The following is a 13,318-nucleotide window of genomic DNA, read 5'->3' as shown; positions in this document are numbered from 1 at the left end:
TGCAGGAGAGCAGTGGTTGACCATACTGACCGGCAGTGTTTTCATCACAACTCCTTTGTTTGTCGTCCATTTCGAGTGATTCAAAAGCCAAATGAGAGATAATTCAAATATATATCACTAATACAAACAATTTTTAAAAATTCAATGCTATGATATGATATGTCAATGTTACTTAGAACAACCTGCATAGAGGAGTCATTTTTGATTTCCCTACTTAGAACAACCGTGGATATTTTAAGCATATATTTATTGTTTTATGGTGGATTCAAATGATTCAAATTGTAAATGAAATTATATTCATTTATTTATCTCCAATAAAAACAGTTTTTGAAGACAAGAAGAATTGATGGGTCAAATACTTTAATGAACAACTAGAAAAATAGAGTTTTAGGAGTGCTGATTTACGATAGACAGTCAATATTTTTGTCATAAATTTCTCATACGATATAAAAAAATGGATGATTAAAATTTAATAGTAAACTAGATGCATAGGATAATATACCATAGAAACGGGTTTTCAAAATATAGTCATTTAGGCCTCCAAAAACGGACTATCCCAACTCAGTTCCTGAGCTGCCTGCTAGATACCTAGTCAATATTTTGGTTATAAGTTTTTTGTTTCAAATCAAAATTTAGTAATTAAAATTGGGTTGGAAAGTAGAAATAAAGGGATACTTAGGATAGAAACATATTTTACAAATATATTCATTTAGGCCTCCAAAAACTGACTGTCCGAACTCTGTTCTGAGCTGCCTACTAGACACCCTGTCAATGTTTTGGTTATAACGTTTTCATTTCAAATCCAAATTGAGTGATTCAAATTGGGTTGGAAAGTAGACATCAAGGGATACTTAGTATAGAATTAGGTTTTACAAATATTCCCTTTTTTTCCTTCAAAACATGACTGTCCCAAGTGTTTTCAGAAATTTCATCAAGCCCACAAGCCAAAAAAATATGATATTCAAGATTTTTTTCCAAATCGGTGATAAAAATGAATATGAGTGTTTGTAGAAATTTTATTTCCATTATAATTAATATACATACAAAAATGAATTAAAACATTTATCACTGATGTTGATTTCCACAGCGTGTTGTAACAAAAACAACTATTTTTATGAAAAAAAGAATTTTATTTATTTATGTCCTTATTTATTTTATTTTCTACACTAACCTACTATACTTTGAAAAATTAATATTCTTATGTAAAAGAGTACTTCCAGTGGATCCATTTTCGAAATAAGGCTTCAATTATGCACATACCCAAATTTGAAAAATGCATGTTAATAAATATTAGGGTATGAGAAGCCAACTTTCCTTGAAAAGATGGTGCCAAAAATTGTTGAAGTATGGAGTGAGGTTGCAAACAAATGATGGAGTGAAACCAATCTTCAATATATCCCTTAATTTCTTGATTTCCTGTAGCCATCATATCATGAAGTTCTTGAACTTTTAAAATGACTTGTTGATGCAACCTAGAAGAAACCTCATTTTCTTCCATAACTTCTACAGTTTTTGGATTTGAAACATTCTGAATCTCAATATCAGTTTTTTGCAATGGTGGATGTGAGATAGAATGGAAGGGAAGGGTGGATAAATTTTGTAGTTCAACACTGTAAGCATGTTGTACTGGTTTATTATGGTGAGGGTGTGGAATGATTTGAGTAGGAAATTGTGTAGGGAATGGACCATTTTGATGTAGTTGATTGGGTTGAGTGGATGATTTTGATAAGCAAGAAAGATGTTATGGAATTGCTGGTGAAGAATATGGAGGATGTGGTGGTTATATTGAGATGGACATGGTTGCCCTAACACATGAATATTCCATAATGGATTATGCAAGTAAGAGAATGGAGAGGAAGTGTTTTGTACCATACATGTAGGCCACGATTTCCATGGTTTTGACCTTGTTGCAGCTTCCCCATCTCTTTTATATGCTACTTCCATCCTAGATAAGGAAGGACAACTATCTATGGGATGCTCCTTTCGGTAATGAGGGTAAAACACTTCATAAAATTATTGATTTTTCTGAACCTGTAAAACATCCAATTGTGAATTTAGAGAGCTAATAAAATCAACTTTAAAATGTTCAAATAAATCATTGATTTCAACTCTTATGTCTCTTGTTCTTGTAGTAGATTTGGAAAAGAAAGAAGAAAATTCTCTATAATTCTTACCAGCCTTGGAGATTCCTCTTGAATACCTTATGCACAATTCACAAACATCATTATATGATAACTAAAAAAAATCACCTTTTCCTATCAGATTTAAGAGTTCTAAAAATTCATCTTTGATTCCTTTGAGTAGGAGTGTTTTTAAGATCTCTTTTTCCAAATACTTATTCTTTGATTTTTGAAGGTTGTATCGAAATCACTTCACATAGTCCTCCAAGCTTTCATATTCCCCTTGTATCATATCAAAAATATATTCATTGAATTTGTGGTAGTCTTGGTACTTCTTCAAGAATATGTTCTTCATGTCCTCCCATGTTTGGATGCAGTTCCCACCTAGGCTCATGAACCATCGGAGAGATGCTCCTTTTATAGTAAGAGGAAACACTTTAAACCTTTGATCATTAGTACAATAAACATATCCTCTACAAAGTATTTCGAACTCAAATAAGAATGTATTTGGATATTTATTTGTCATACCGTGAAAATTTGGTAGAGAAAATGGGGGAATTATGTGCATTTGTGTCACTCCTCCTAGATCTTTGATAGGGAATTCAAAAGTTGCAATGTGAGCCATTTCTTACCATAATAGAAGATGTTTTTCATGTGTTTCTTTGAGGCTCCTCCTTCGAATGTTCCTGTCAATTGGTTAGTGAAATGGGTGGTGCTTACATCACCACTCAAGTGGAATTATGAGAATTTTTCAAAAATTCTACCTCTAAAATTCCTACTTCAATTCCTACACAATTCTGCTGAAAAGTGGGAGAAGGAGCAAGCACTTCTTTCCTTCCATTTTTAATACCCAATTCTTTCACAGCAGACAAACATCAAACGCCTAATTCAACTTCTATGCAATTGTGTTGAAAAGCGGGGGGAGGAGCAAGCACTTTACTTGCTCGTTACGTAGGTTGTTACCTCTCGTTTTTAATACCCAATTCTTTCCCAGCAACAAATATCAAACATGCATCGCTCTCTGTGAAATGACAACACTCTCCCCAACAATGGCACCAAAACGTTGGGTGCTAAAAGGTGTCTATTAAAACACCTAATTTCCTCACATTAATTATCAACCCAGGTAAGTCTTTTTGTTTCAAGAGTGTACACAATATGTGTAAGCTATAAATCCAGAGAGTAATGCTTTTTAAGTTGAACTATAAAACTTGATACAAGAGTAGATGGATGCATTTAAAAAACTCAAGCTATAACTGTTAACAAAAATATTACATCCAAGCATCAAGACTTAATCTTCAGCTGAAATCATAATCAAATCTGAAGCTAGCAATTCAATTCGAAATAGCATTAACCAATCTCTTTCAGCTGATTCTATATGAATCACACTCTATCTCAACAAAGAAATTCGAATGGAAATGATGTCAACCGAGAGTTTAGCATTATTAACCAATCTCTGTCAACTGATTCTATACTAACCACACTCTTATCGTAATCAACCAAAAATCAATGTCTTAAATTATAACTAATTCAACTTGTAGTGAGCATAAATGAAATCAAATGGCAAAGTTGCGAAGTACATGAGATTAGAATAAAGGAAAGTAAACTAACTGCAATGTAAACTCACAGGAAATCAAAAGATATCAAACAGGGTAAACTTAGTAGAAAATGGAAAAAAGTCAAACCAATTAGACTCAGGTGAATTAGAAAGATATAACACAGAGGATAGCAGTTTGATCCACCAGAGGTCAGGCCCTAGCCACCAGCGAATATTGTTGAGCTACTTCAAAGAATACGAATGATCAACAACCTAGATTATGTATTAACCATTGAATTCAATCCTCATTACAATACGGTCATCCCTCAGAATAACATTCTGTAAAATTACAATTGAGGTCCCAAGCGAAAAGCTAAATCTCTCAATTATCCCCTCTCCTCCTATAATATCCTATCCTATCTCTAATAATCCATATCCCTCTTTGATCTCTATCCTCATTTAAAATACACAGAGAGCAGAGAGAAGTTACAACAAATATGATTAAAAAATGATTCCCATAACAAAATTGGATTGTTGACAACAAATTGATCAACAAAATCATATCTGAAATATCTTTCCATCAACATTCAACAGGAACAAGTCGAATTTGGTATTGCAACTGAGATAGTTTGGAAACTGGTCGCAACAGCGAATCTGAGAATAACGTCTTCATAGAACCTTCTATTTCTCTTAATATGGATCAAATTTGCGAAAATTGCTCATTAAAAAACTAATTCGATCTATTTTGAATAAAACCATTGTTTTAGATTTTCCAGATTCTTCTCCATTTGCCTGAAGCATCTAATGCAACTGTCACTTCTTATTCCAACAAATTTTTGAGTGGCATATTTAATGATGAGCTGGAGATCAAATCCACAATCTGGAAAATATCTTGGAGGCTAAAATGGTGAGTGATGTTTCAACAAATTCATTAAACCATCATTGGTAAAATCATGCATAATAATCATTAATTTATTAAAAATAAGGGAGAAGAAATAATATTTATCCATAAAAGCATAAATAATTATAAAATGGAATTATATGATAAAGTATGATAAATGATGTGATAAAGAATGGTAGAAATGGATGAAATAGGCTTTAAAGAGTGATAATAATAATGACAAACTAGTGGCCCAACAGAATGCCAAGAGAAACCTATTTTTGATGAATTCTCGAGATTTCTAATGCTCTATTTGTATGGGAATCAATGTTTTATTTGCATATATGGATGATCGTGTGGGATATTGTGTTAGCTTGCTAAGTAAGAGCACCTCCTTTTGGACCATTGGTCCCACTATCAATCCATCATTCCACTTTACCTTGTAATCATCTCCCACTTCATTCCTCCATAACTTAACCATTTTTGGCCTTATCCCCTCTTTATTCTGATTTGATTGTTGCCACGTGTGGAGTGGTCTAACTATTTCCTCGTTGATTGGCCGAAGGTGGCCAAGTTAACTGACCACCTTTGCTTATAAAACCAACTCTCACATAATCCTATAATTTTGATCATATCGTACTAACGAGAGAGCATGAGTAAGATGACATATATATGGGTAATATGCTTTGCTGATGATGCATGTTGGAGAGTGATGTCTCTGTGTTGTGTTTTTGCTGCATATTCTTCTATGTATTGGCCTCTTTTGATGCTTGTTTCTTTTGATGTGCAGGTTCTGGAGAGTGATGCTGGTGATCTTGCTACTACTGCTGAGCTCTGGAGGAGCTGCCTCAACCTTGGAATCCTTGTGCTGAAGATGGCTGCAAACCTATGAAGTTTCCTTTGTGGGATAGGCTGCTACAGGATTTCCTATAGGAAACCTACAAGATGTCCTGTAGCTGCCTCTCCCCTAAAATTTCATACTTTTCCTTACTTCTGGAGCATGAGGGATGTTGACATGAGTGGAGAAGGGTTGTAGGGAATGGTAGGTGAGGGTTGTGGTCTTCAAGTATTGTCCCTCTTTTCTTCTTCTCTCCCTCTTCTATTTGTTGCTTTTTTCTTTTGTAAACTATATTTTTTAGAATTGATTTATTGGATGGATGCAGGGCTGACATGGTGATGATAGACATGGCAATGATTTGATGGAGTGAATGTTTTTTTTTCTTAGACACAGGCTTGTCATCCCCTTCCTCTAGGACCACTTTTCTTGGGATTTTCAAGGCCACTGTAATTCCTATAGGAAACTCCTATAGGATTACAGGGAATCCTATAGAAAACACAGAGCCTGTGTAAACTGAGCTGGAGGAGTTCATAAATGGAATAATGGATGAAATAATGAAAAATATGAGATGGAGGGATTGAAATATGGATCTTGTAGGTCCTTCTGTTTCTCTCAAGCTGTGCTTATCCTCCTCTTGTTGACCTGCAAAACAAAATTTCCAATTTTTTTTACCTTTTCTCTTTTTTTTTAGAAAACAACTAGTCTTCCTCCAAGGAGGTTTTCATCCTAGTTTCCTGCCCTGGGTGTCGCGAAAGACGTTTTCCCCCAGAGATATTTTTATTTTCTTCTTTTTTTAACACCATTGGGCTACCTCAAGAGGTTTTCAACCCAACTATGGGACTCAAATGCCTCATGGAGATTTTCATGCGAGTCTCTTTATTTGTTTCTCTTTTTTTTCTTTCTTTTTCAGGGACTTGGTGGGGTGGAAGCTGAGACTTTCTCCGCCACCATCACCATCTTGTTGATGCCATTGATGAATTCTTTCTTTGACAAGGGCTTCTTGTAGACCTTCAATCTATACCCATTGACAAGTAAAGGAATAACCTCTGCATCAATGGTTCTTATCTGTACTGAACCATTATCATGACATTTTTCTATGACATAAGGCCCTAACCATCTAGTCCTTACCTTGACTTTAAAATCCTTGTACCCAAAATCATACAACAAAGCCCAATAACCTTCTTGAAACTATTTGTCCTTTATATTTTTGTCATGCCAAATTTTTCTTTGAACTTGAGTCACCTTTGCGTGTAGGAGGGCTTGGATCCTAAAATCATCTAATCCATTCAGCTGGAGCAATCTTTCTTGTTGTTCCTTGGTGAGATCTAGATCCAGTTGCACTACCATTGTTATGGTGTTGTATTCAAATTCAATGGACAATAGGGTTTTCTTCCCATAGACCAACTCATAAGGAGTAAACCCAGTGGTGGAATTCCAAGTGGTATTGTAGGCCCAAGCAGCCTCAATTAATCTATTTGCCCCATCCTTTCTACTACTACTAATCACTTTGGTCAGAATGAATTACAACACTTTGTTGGTTACCTCCACTTGCCCATTAGCTTGTGGGTGGTAAGGAGTGGATGTTCTGTGCTTGATCTTGTGTTGGTTTAACAAATTCTCAATCATGTGAGATGTAAATTAACTACCTTTATCAGTGACCAATTCTCTAGGGTACCCAAACTTATAAAATACATTTTCCCTTAAGATTTCAGCCACTTTTTCTTCTGTTGCTACTTTGATGGCCTTGGCTTCAACCCACTTGGTTAAATAGTCAGTGCACACAATGGTGCACTGCTTTTTCCTGGATGGAGGGTTAATGGGTCCAATGAAATCCATGCTCCACTTATCAAATGGCTCGAAATTCACTTAAGGTTGCAGAGGCATTTCATTCATTGGGTTAGGTTTCCCCATCCTTTGGCACCAATCACACTGACTAGTATATCTCCTCACATCCTGGTGAAGAGTGGGCCAATAATAACCAACTTGTATTACATTGAATGTTGTTCTTTTGGTTGCAAAGTGACCTACACAAGGCCCATCATGACAGGTCAAAAGGATGTCAAAGAATTCCTCCTCCCTGACACATCTTCTTATAATTTAATCCAAGCCTAGTTTAAAGAGGTTTCCCCCAATCTAAGTGAATGGGGCGCTCTTCCTTATGATCTTGCTCTTTTCCTTGGAGGACAAATTTGGTGGAAACTATTCAAACACCAAGTAATTTTCTATGTCAGAAACCATGGAGAGAGAACTAAAATGGTGAATAAGTGTTCATCTAGTAACTGATGATCAACCATTCCTTCCTCCCCTGTAGGAAAAGTCAATCTGGATAAAAAAATCTGCAACAACATTCTCCTTTCCAGGGTTATTAATAATAGTTAAATCAAATTGTTGCAATAAAAATAACCATCTAATAATCCTGGAATTTACATAAGGTTTATTCATCAAGTATTTAATTGAATCATGGTTAGTATGCACAATTTTTTGGTAACCAGTAATGTAATGCCTAACTGTATTTATGCCTAGGAGCTCTTTTTCAGTCACTATGTAGTTCAGTTCATCTTTTGACAGATTCTTACTGATGCAGCAAATGGCATAAGGTGGCTTGTCATTTATTTGGCCTAGATATACTCCTATGGCTTTGTGAGAGGAATCGGCATGCATATGGAAAGGAAGAGCCCAATTTTGGCCTCAAAGAATAGGTGAAGTGGTCAACTTCTCCTTTAGGGTGTCCAAGGCTTCTTGACAGCTTTTTGACCATAAAAATTTGGAGTCCTTGGCCAATAAACCAAATAAAGGAGAAGCTAACTTGTTGAAGTATTTTATAAATATTCTATAGTATTTGGCTAAACGTAGAAAACTTCTGACATCCCTCTATTTTTGTGGAGGTGGGACCCTTTGGATGATGCCTATCTTATTTAGGTCAACCTACAGTCCTTTCTGGGATATTGAGTGACCTAGAATAGTCCCTGCAGTCATTAGGAACTCACATTTTTCGAGATTAAGGGATAAATTCATCTCAATGCATTTGTTCAGAACCTTACCCAAGTTGGAGAGAGCCTCCTAGAAATCATACCCATAGGGTGTAAAATCATCCATATAAATTTCCACTGCATCATGGACTAGCTCGGAAAATATACCCAGGACTGTCCCCTAGAATGTGGCAGGGGCATTGGATAGACCAAAAGGAATGACCCTATAAGCGAAAGTACCCCAAGGATAGGTGAATGTGGTTTTATCCTGGTCCTCTGGGCTAATCTAGATTTGATTGTACCCATTGAACCCATCTAGGAAAGAGAAAAACTTTTTCCCTACCAAGCCATCTAACACTTGGTCAATGAAAGGTAGAGGGAAATGGTCCTTCTTTGTTGCTTTGTTTAACTCTCTGTAATCAACGAAAATCCTCCATTTCCCATTTTTCTTTGGAACCAACACCAAAGGAGACACCCACTCACTATCTAGGATAGGGTAAATGCATCTTGCATCCAACAGCTTTTGCAATTCTTCTTTGACTATATCCTTGAGAGCTAGATTCATTCTCCTTTGGGGTTATCGGACTAGTTTGCAACCTTATTTGATATAAATGTGGTGAGTATACACCGAGGGGTGCACTCCATTCATTTCTTTGTAGCTCCAAGAGAAGGCATCCAAATGTTCCCTTGGCATGTTACATAACTCGTCTTCTTGGTGTACAAAAAGAGGGGTTGAGTTTCAAAGTTCTTTCAGGGCTGAATTATATTGTCTTGACACAAGTAGGGTTTGAATCAGCTAAGCATAAATCAATCTAATGGTTTCTCTTAGTTTCCTTCACTACTATAAGGAAAAGGTGTTGGGAGTTGGATATTGGAGTATGTGTTCAATCAAATCATCTTCATTTGACTATCCTTTTCCCATGGCAGTTTCTAGGGTATAGAGTTGAGCTGAGTAGACTTCATCTTCTTTCTCCTCTTCTAGCCATAAAGGTAAATCATGTTCTAAACATGGCTGAGCAGGAGGGTAGAAGACCAACTTCTTGGATAGATGCCCATTTTTGATAGTCATGATTCCAACCCTACAGCAGATGTAGGCATCGAAAGTGACTAACCAAGGCCTCCCAAGTACGAGAGGATAACCATTAATATTGGCCTTACGCTAGAGAACTAGGAAGTATATAGGGTACTCCCATGAGTCAATGGAGACCATCCCATCCTCAAAAATCCCCTCAGGGGCTACTGTGGATTAGTCTGCAAGCTACAAGATTGTTGTGGTCTTTCTTAATGAAACCTGGAAATTCAGCGTGAGCATGGTGTCCTTGGCCATTACATTAATGGCAGCCCCAAGATCAATCAAGGTGTGTGAGACAATGGTTCCCTTGATGTGAACATCTACTAGAGGGCTTTCAGGGTCTAAATAATTTGGGCAAATTACCTACCCTAGCATTAAGTTGGTTAATTGTCTAATGACATTAATGGTAGGGGTGTCTCTTTTTCGCCTCCCTAGGTATTTGAAACACTTCTCTTTAATCAGTTTGTTGTAAATAGGTACATCCATAATGGCTTGGAGAAGTGTAATTTTGATACATAGATTTCTCAATTCACCTAGAAGTTCATCCTCTTATGGGGTAGGTTGGACTGGATGAGTTAATATTTAAGGAAAGGGTGGTGGATTCACTCTAGGTATACTTTCCTCTCTTTCCTCCTCACTCTCCCTCGGTGGAGATGGAGGTTGGTTGTCGAGGAGTACACGCCTAGACCTTAGGTTGATTTCCTTAATATCCATAGCATAAGTAGTGTAGTATGTCTCTCCACTATAGACTTGTTGTGCTTGTTTGTTGTTAGGGTTTGGATTTGGTTGGGCATGCATCTGAGGTTGTTTAGGTGGAGCAGGGTGTAAAATTTTTGATTGAGTAGGTGGCGAAGGAAATAAATCTAGAGTATTGTTGTATGGGGGCCTCCACCCTTGCAGTGGTGCATTGCACTAAGGCTATGGAGGAGTATATGGCTAAAATGGCTGGTTGGTCAGCTGGGAATGGTACTGAGGTGCAAAATACTAAGGAGAAGGTGTATATTAGGAGGGTTGAGTAGGGGGGCCCATAAGGGGGAATGTTTATGTTTTGGTTAGTGTTGTAATATGCATAGGATGACCCTTGCATGCCCTGCTGGTATGAATAGGGCCCTTGAGGCCTCCTTTGATTTATATAGCAGAGTTTCTCAGTCACCCCTTTAGTTCCCTGATACACAGCTTTTAGTCTAGGTAGAGAATGGAACTTGTCCATGGAGTGGTTTTCCTCATAGAACGAGAAGATTTATATAAGGTTTAATGAAAATTCATTCCTAGGGTGCCTCCTTATGCATCTAGGGAAGAAGATGGTTAATTCTCTCTTTGCTTCCTCCTACTGTCTCTTGATGTGCATAGTGTCTATCTGTAGGGCAAGGGTTTGTAGCATTCTCTTGAAATCTTCTACCATATTTCCAATTTCACCTTTTATAGATGTGTTGGAAGAGGATGAGTTGGCGATTGGTTGATTACCCCTACCCATTTTCCTATCTACCCTAGAATTTTTCTTAAAGATAGTCTTGGTAGCTTCATAAGGTAGTTGGTAGATGTCTCCTCCTGCTAGTAGGTTTAGGGTTTCCAAAATATCTTCCCTGACCCCCCAGAGTAGGACTAGCTTCAATGACTCAGGATCAAGTGTGCACCTGGCCCTTTTGTAGCTAAGATGGAATATTTCCTCATAACCCTCTAAGAACTCATCATGCCCTAAGGTCATTCTAAGAATTTCTTCTTTAGTGTCTTTGGACCTACAGTAGTCCTGATACTTGTTGTTGAAGGCTTGCTATATATGAGCCCAGGTGGTGATGCTATCCCCAGTTAAACCCATGAACCAACGCAAAGATGCATCCTTGAAAGTGGATGGGAATAATTTCAATTTATGATCATCATTAGTGTAATCATAAGTTCTGCATATGACAATGAACTCAAACAAGAAAGTATCTAGATGTTCTGAGGTCAGGCCATGGAAGTGAGGAAGAGTAGAGGGGCTTATGTTATTCATCTTGGCATCTACATTGGTTTCTCTGATGGGAAAAGCACCCTCAACTATTTCTCTATCTCCTTTGTCATTTCTATTTTTAGCCATTAGGTTAGTTGGAATGGGTTCTCCTTCTTCTTCTCCCCTGTAGTCTCTTCAAAAATATCTAGTTTCTCGACTAAGGGGTCCTCCAATTCACAGCCACAGGAGAAGAGGGAAGGTTGGTTGTTTGAAGTGGTGGGGGTATTTGGTAGAAATTTCCTAAGTTATCCCTATTCCTATGAAGCATGAAAGAAGTGTTTTTGTGTTTTTTTTGTTTTTCAAGCTTTAAGACTAATTGCAGAATTAAAATAACAAACTAAATGGAAACTAACTGCTGAATGAAATATTATTTGTAGAATGGAAAAGAAAGAAAACCAACTTACAATTGCTTTTGTAAAAAAATAAAAATTGAAGCTAATAACATAACATAAGAGATAAGAAATGGAAGAAAGAAAGGAGAAATCACATCTACTCAGACGCCTCCCCGGCAATGGTGCCAAAAAGTTAATAGCACTAGTGTTGCAGCAAGAATGCTACAAATCCTGGGCTACCAACTTTACATTATCAACCCAGGGTTCATACAAACTTGCAGGTGACAGTGTTGTATACATAAGTAAATGCAGTGGGTCCACTATTTGTCACTACTGAGTTGGCGATAGACCACTAGGGTTTCTCAAACAAGCCTTCTATGGATTTAGAAGAATTTTGATTACCAGTGGAGAGAGGGGAATTTTACCCTAATTTAGAGAATTGAAATATTGTCTACTATAGTAATGAAAGACTGAAATAAATACTTGAAACACACCACTCATCTAACTATTTATTAAGAGATTTTTCCTCAGAAGAGTTATAAGCTAACATGTGTGTAATCCTAACTATCCTAGGCATGAAATCCGAGATAATCAAACACTTTATTGTTGTGCAGATAAATGAATGCAATATTTTTCTTTTTTTTCCTTTTTGTGAAAATATGAATGCTAATTCTTCTTGGTGATATGGCAGGTGGGTTAGAGATGGTTGTCAAAGGTAATATGGCTTGGGAGGAAAGTAGGGGTATTCTCGTATCTTTCTGGATGCATTTTCCACAAATCAGCCTCACAACAGGCCACTACAGGTCATCCTACAAGATGTCCTAATGCACCTACAGGATGTCATAATGCTCCTACAGGATCCCCTATATTCCTACAGGATCCTGTCGAAAGCATAAAGAGTGGTTTGAAAGGTGGTATAGTGCCTAGGGAAGGTGAATGATGGAATAAATAAGGAAAGGGAGTGGCTAGGACTTCCTCAGAACTCAAACCAAAGTTTGTAAGATGGTTGGATTTTCTCAACAAGCATGGAAAGTTGTTCTGATGGAATGATAAATTGGTTGATGGAATTCATGGATTTTGGTGATCATGGATGGATGAGGTTAGGTTGGGGCTGCTGACATGAGATCTTCCTGCACTATTGAAACTCTTGCAATAAACAAATCACTGGCATTTACCCATTTACCTATTGAAATCCAAATCCTAATGAGGCTCTAGGCCTCATTTATACAACTGAGGTCTCCAACAACTTCCTTAAATATAGGGATGCTTGGCTCCCAAACTCAATATGAAGTCGTTCTTAACTATCACTGGCTCGGCTGTCAATGATCTCCATGACTTGACTGTGTGCAACTCTGAGCTAGTGTGATTTGATTGAGGGATATTTGAATGAGTGAGGATTTAATGAGGAATATCCATCTCCTATAATATCTCCTTCTTGTCTCATTTGAGTTCCTGGACCTTAGTTAGCCAAAATTGCCATGATTTGCTGCCAAAAACCTGCAATCAACGCACATTAGACCACTAGACATAACATCTTACTTTCACTCATTCCATTAAGTAAAATATAATTAAAAAATGTAAGGAAT

The sequence above is a fragment of the Pinus tabuliformis genome, chromosome X (assembly GCF_031772625.1).
Source record: "Pinus tabuliformis cultivar Carrire ecotype Pingquan chromosome X, CPIR1, whole genome shotgun sequence".
Classification (NCBI taxonomy): Eukaryota; Viridiplantae; Streptophyta; class Pinopsida; order Pinales; family Pinaceae; genus Pinus; species Pinus tabuliformis.
The sequence above is the reverse complement of the archived record's forward strand: the minus strand, read 5'-3'. Positions refer to the sequence as shown.